Below are 7,008 nucleotides of genomic sequence, written 5' to 3' on the forward strand. Positions count from 1 at the left end.
AGTTCACAAAGACCAGAGGAATCAATGGTTACATAACTCGTGATTAGTATAGTTTTAAAGCAACACTAAATATTGGTTAATACATGTCACACTCAATTATTATTGTTTTAATACCTTTAATAAATATATATTTTTTATTCGACAATTTTATTTTGTTAAAGCGTGTAGATAAATGATGTTTAACACTCAATCTTCAATCAGTAAAAAAATTATATAATTCTTTATGTATTGCATCATTTAATCAAAATACTTTAATTACTTTATCACGTTAAGTTTTTATATATTTAGTAAATATTTAAACTATGGTAAGCATTTTAAAATTATTTTTCATCAAATATAACTATATAAATCTCTAATTATAATTTATAAAAGAAATTAAATATCTATAACTTGAAGTAAAAAATTATTAGGACAGGACCTTATATCTAAATGAACTAAAGCAATGGTTAAATGTAGTTTTAATTTCACTTTGAAGATAGTAAGTACAAGAGTGTTTACACGATGTACATATTCATATAAAAAGTAATAATATAAAACTTATTTTAAAAAAAAATAATCATAAAGCATGTAAATAAAAACATGTTTTAAATGAGAATGTGAAAGCTGAAGGGACTCCCTATCTCTATCTTTGAATATTGCATCACATAAGAAAGATGTATGATCTGTTAGGACACTTATTTGTGCACCTTGTTTGTCAATCACATGCGTCTGTATGTCTAGGAGTCGGTTGAGCCATTGGAAGCTGAAAATCAAAGACACATGAAGATTAGAGCATCAAGGATAGAAGAGTAGGTAAATGAGGAGCCTAGGTGACCCTAATCTTGATCTAAAATAATGTAAACCTTTAGATGATTCTAACCTTAATAGGTAAAACTTTATTAGTCATCCCATAGCCTTAGGAGCCTTAGAATATCATGCTTTGATAGGCTTTAGAGGTCTCGAGTGGCTGAAAAACAAGATGCACAAACCGACCAACTCATATGTGAGTTCAATCGATCGAGCACTTCTTCGATTGATGATCGATCGGGCTCGATCGATCAAATATTGCCAAAAACATCTAGCGAGTTCTTTAGACTATTTTAACGTAAATCGATCGATCGACGACCCTCAGTCAATCAATTGAGGCTAGCTGTTAGAGATCCGTTGGAGCATTTTCTTTATAAATATGGCATTCAAATCTTTGTGCAAATGATAAATTTTGACCTTTTAGAGACCCTAGTGTCTTACTTATGTGTTTGATTAGTTAAATCATTTAAATGCTTGAATTAGAATTATATACTAGACACATAACTTGTAATGTACACATAAGCTCATTATTTATTATAGACTAGTTGCTTAATTGACATGTCTATTGTAGTCTATGTGATTGAACTCACTTTAGTTTGAAAGCCTTAGTATTAATTGTATTCTTAGTTTTACTAGTAAATTAGTTTAATTAGGAAATTGAGCTTTTAATTAGTAAAAAATTTTATTGGTCATATTCACCCCCTCTCTTCTAAGATATCGTTATTCATTTCTTAGCTCTACCAAGCTTCTGCACGTGCACAGCTCGTGGCTCACCATCATGCGCAATTCATGATCCACCTCAAGAAGATTTTTAAGACTCATGTCTATCACTAATCTTTTCCTCCATCTCCCTCCCCCTCTAAATATATAAGCCATGCACAACAAAAGAATTAGAAAAGAAAGTTTAGTGTATATACGTGTGTATTCCTATGGACTATTGCATTGTGTATTCTATTTTTTTCTTGTATTATCATCCTTGTGCAATCGTATTGATTAAAAATTAATAGAAAGGGAAGTAAGAAGCATCCTGAGAATTCTCTTAAACATCATAGTATCAGAGAAAAAGGTTTTTCAAAGCCTAACCTAGGCCCACCTCATAACCGTTGCCGTTACAACTTCTACACCCTCTAGCTCTTCCACTATGCCCATAGTAATGCTTTCGTTGATGTGTCTTTTACAAATATTAAAAATCCAATATAACCATTTTCAATCTTTCCCCTTATGTGTTCATGTGTGTTTACTATGTCCATGCCATCGGTCCTGATGATAAACTAGATCTTCGGTCCATTCGCTATATGTTTCTTGGATATTCTACTATTCAAAAGGGTTATAAGTGCTACTCTCCTATTACAAAACGTAAATACCTTTCAAAAGATGTAACTTTCATGGAGAATGTTTCTTATTTTTTGGCACCCACCTCTCTAGCAATGACTAACGGAACTCATCTTCCAACTCCGGAGCTTACACACAAGAGGAGGATTCTTTTCCAATTATCAAATAAGCCACCTAGACTCATCATACACCTTTTGAAGTTCAGCCTACAAATCCACTTATAGCCTTCGCGTCTCCTAACATTTCCATTACTCTTCGATAAGATCTGTGTATCATTATTCCTCCTACCTGTTATCGTAACGATTCCCCTGTGACTCATTCTATTGGTAACCATATTTCTTATGATTGTTTATCTTCATCCTTTCATACTTTTCTTTTGTCCTTGTTTACTTCTTCCATTCCATCTTCTATTGTTCTTTTTCCAGATAGGCAGAGATCACCACCGGGTATGTCTCATCTTGACCTAAATATGCGTATTTCAAATCAGAGGGCAAAGGTTTTAGGTCAAGCTTCGGTGCCTTAAGTTTAGAAGGTAGATGCACTACATCGGTTTGTGGCAATTCTTCAAATTGTGGCCTCCACCGGTTAACTTCAAGTACCGGTGCAGTATCAAGCAAGGCACACATTTTTCTAATCATGTCATCATCAAAATCATGGGAGTGGGCTAGGCACATCTCTAGAGGGTCAGAGGATAAGGTCAGAGGTGTCGTATCTTCCACTAAAGAGTCAATCAGTTAATGTCGTGGAAATCGTCATCATCCTCTAAGTTTCTGTCGTTATTGAAAAAGATATTTGACTCCAATGTCATATTTTCCAAAGGACATAGTTATGACACCATTCCTGCAATTGATAATTGCGTTTGAAGTGGCAAGGAATGGGCGACCAAGAATGACGGGAATCTGAGTACTCATGTTATTGATGGGTTCGGTGTCTAGGATAAAAAAATCTACAGGGTAGTAAAATTTATCAACTTGGACCAACACATCCTCAATTATCCCTCTTGGTACACGAACAGAGCGATCAGCAAGTTGTAGTGTGGTTAAGGTGGGTTTTAATTCACCCAAACCTAACTGTTTGTATACCGAGTAGGGAATCAGATTGACGGTCGCTCCTAAGTTAAGAAGTGCGTGATCAGATTGACGGTCGCTCCCCGATTACACATGATATGGTTGGGCTACCGGGATCTTTGAATTTCTGTGGCACGTCTTGCTTCAGGATGACGCTCACTTTCTCAGTCAAGAAGATCTTCTTTTGAATACTCTGTCGTCGTTTGGTCATGCATAAGTCTTTCAGGAATTTAGCATATGAAGGTATCTGTTTTACGACATCGAGTAGAAGAATGTTGACTTTCACTTGTTTCAACACCTCTAGGATATCCTGAGAGTTAGAGAGAGGTTTTGGTGCGACCAACCGTTGGGAAAATGGACCAACTGGCTTTTCTAGGAGTTCCGGTTCTAATTTTTGTGGGGCATCACTAGATCCATCATTGTTGTCCTCTTCTGGTTCTTGAGGCTTGTCGGGCCTAACCGGAAGGGTTTTATCAATGATCTTCCCACTCCTAAGAGTGGTGATGGATTTAGCGTGCTCCATTTAATTTGAAGAGCTGGGATTACTTATCTCGTATTGCGGTTTAGGATTGGGGAGCGGTTGTGCAGGCTACATCCCCTTTTCTATAACCGTCATACGTGAATCCATCTTTTGCATAAAATCTCGCATTGCCTGGGTCAGCTCTTGCATAGAATTTTGAACCGGTTCTTCCTGAAATTTCCCCTGATTTGGATTTTGATTGAAGAAACTTTGAGGGGTAGCAGTATGTCCAGTTCTCCAACTAAAGTTTGGATGATTTTTCCAACCAGGATTGTATGTATTAGAGGTCGGTCCATTGAAAGGTCTTTGATAAGTAATTACGGCATTGGATTGTTTATTCAACACTTCTCGAAAGATGGGTATTGTAGGACAATTTTCAGTTGTATGAATGTTACAATCACAGATACGGCAAACACTTTCATTAACCCTATCCTTCTTTCCTTCCATGGGCTCAAATTTTCTTATGAGCATAGTCACTTTATACTTGAGATCATCCTCTTCTTTCAAGAGATACAATCCACCTTTCTCCTTAGATTGAGTTGGCGTAGACGTGGTGTTCGGTTTTGGGTAATAGTCGCATGATTGTGTTTTTTCAGCAAGACTATCGAGGTAATCCCATACCTCGTCGACATTTTTATTAATGAATTCTCCATTACACATTGTCTCGACCATCTGGCACATGGAAGATGTCAGTCCATCGTAGAAAAAATTTGTAATGCGCCATGTTTCAAAGCTGTGTTGTGGGCATAAACTGACCAAATCCTTGAACCTTTACCAACATTGGTAAAATGTTTCATCCTCCTTTTGGGTGAAGTTCATGATTGCTTTTCTAAGGGTAATCGTTTTATGATGTGGAAAAAATTTCTTTATAAATTCCCTTTGCATATCATTCCATGTGCCAATGGATTTAGGACGCAGTGAATGTAACCACGTCTTAGTCTTCTCCTTCAAGGAAAAAGGAAAGAGTTTCAGCCTGACTGTGTCCTCAGACACATTTTGAAAATATAAAGTGACTATGATCTTATTAAACTCTTTCAAATGTAGATATGGTTCTTCAGATTCAAGCCCATGGAACTTAGGAAGGAGTTTGATAACCCCTGGCTTGATGTCCATATGTCCTGTATTTTCAGGAAAAATCATGCATGAGGGCGTACTCACCCCCGGTGGTTATAAATAATCTCGTAAAGTACGAGGCGGGGGTGCTTGATGCACCTCATTCTCATCCTAATGTCCTCCACCCTAGGTTGGGTTAGAAGAGGTTGGTTTTCAGCCATCACTTCAATTAACTCAGGGGATTTTGAGTGGTGTCTAGTCTTGCGATGGATAATCAACCCCTCAACCAATCCTCCTTCAGTCAAGAGACGTCGAGTGTTCTCACGGGCCCACTTGGGCATGAAACACTTGCAACCCTCAATTAAATTCAAAACCTAATCTTAAGAAAGGAAAAAAGAAAAAAATTTAGAAAGAAAGAGAGGGTTGGAAAGAAGTTACCAAATTGGATTCCCTAAGTTAAAAACCTACAAAAGAAAACAAAACAAGTCAGTTTCTAAAGAGAAGGTCTAAAATTAGAAAAAATCATTAAAAAGAAGGATAGAAGTAAACTAGTTTCTAAAAGAAGAAATTCCTAAAAGAAAGTGAAAATTTTTAAAATAAATTAGGAAAGTCATAAACTAGAAAGTAAGTTACTGAAAGAGATCTAAAAAATAGAAAGTAGAGAAAGAGCTTACCGAATTAGAAATTTCTATCTTAAAAGCCTACAAAATAGGAAGGTTAGTTTCTAAAAAGTCTACAAGTAGAAAATTTTTAAAAATAAATTAGAAAACAAAGTTAGATTCTAAAAGAGTTAGAATTAGAAAAAGAAGAAGAAAGAAAACAAATCCTAATCTAGAAATAACAAGGAAGAAATTAAGAAAGAAATTACCAATTTAGAATACTATCTCAGAATCCTACAAAACAGGAAAGTTGGGTTAATTTCTAAAAGGGAAAAACTTTATAAAATAAATGAAAGCCTAGAAATAGAAAATTTCTAAAATAAAATAAAATAGAAAGTTAGTTTCTAAAAAAAAAAAAACCTAGAATAAGAAAGTTTCTAAAACTAAAATCCTAATTCTAAAAATAGAAAAAGTAAAGAAATTAGAAAGGGTTTACCGAATTAGAAGTTTATGTCGAGATCCTACAAAACAGGAAAACAGATTAGTATCTAAAAACATAAAAAATTATATCCTAAAATTAGAAAATCCTAATTTTAAACTAATCCTAAAACTAGTCAATTTTAGAAAAACGTAACCGTCAATCCCCGACAACGGGGCCAAAAACTTATTCACTCCCCAAGTATAGGGTTGTAATGTAGTAATAAACTCGGTAAGACCGAGGTCAAATCCCAAGGGACTGATACCTGTACGTAATCTGAAACTAAGTAGAACTAGAATTAGACTAAGATGAAATCTAAATCGAGTGTAAATTGAGGAATAATGATGAAATAATTATCTAAAACTTAAAGATTTAGGGAAAGGACGCTAGGGATTCAGAGGATCCACTTGTAGAGATCAGGGAGATCTTATGCCTGTTTCAAGTATTCAACTGGACTTAGATTCCTATCTTCATCTAGTTGAAGGGTGTAACCATCAAACTGAACTTCTTTTGATATAGTTTTCTAGAGATGAAAGGTATATGAATTAGAATGGATTCCATCACTGAACCATGCCCATGAGATAAAGTAAACAACAAAATTAAACTAATTACCAACCAATCAACATGCTATGAAGGTTATGAAGGGTACCGTCTTCCAACCATGCCCAGGAGACAATGGTGAACAACAGCGCTTCCTGACGTCATAAACATAAAAGGAAAGGAACACGCTCAAAGCTATCGCAGACCTATTGTAATTTTAGTCACAACAGACAATTAAAAACTAAAAACATTCCCTTAATAATCAAACTAATATCAAGTTTAGTTCACAAATTAAAATTAAATCAAAGGTATAAAATAGAGTCTCACATCTCACTACAAGCTTCACCTCTTAGCCCTAGCTAAGAGGTTTAGCCACATAAACATGATGAAGCTAAGTATCTTAAAGAAAAAATAATAAAACAGAAAAAATAGAACAGAAAAAAAATAAGAAGAATCTCTCCACTGCTTCACGTTCTCCCCTTGGAATTGAATCCCTGCAAATTGAATCCCCCCCACATTCTCTCCTTCTCTCTCCTTTAGAGAATTCCGAAAGTGGTGGCTGGAGTCGAGCACCGACTTCTATTTCGCAGTCAGTTTGCAACGGAGCCGGACTCCCTATTTACGCAGTGGAAT

At 35.5% G+C, this 7,008-nt stretch overlaps 1 non-coding gene across 1 annotated transcript; it reads left to right on the plus strand.

Moving 5' to 3' along the window:
- Positions 1-4,435: 4,435 nt before the first annotated feature.
- On the plus strand, positions 4,436-4,542 carry LOC131222709 (small nucleolar RNA R71). The gene has a single exon (XR_009160164.1). It is a non-coding gene; the product is annotated as a small nucleolar RNA R71 (small nucleolar RNA).
- The last annotated feature ends 2,466 nt before the right edge of the window (positions 4,543-7,008 follow it).

Source organism: Magnolia sinica, chromosome 1, assembly GCF_029962835.1.
Source record: "Magnolia sinica isolate HGM2019 chromosome 1, MsV1, whole genome shotgun sequence".
NCBI classification, from domain to species: Eukaryota; Viridiplantae; Streptophyta; class Magnoliopsida; order Magnoliales; family Magnoliaceae; genus Magnolia; species Magnolia sinica.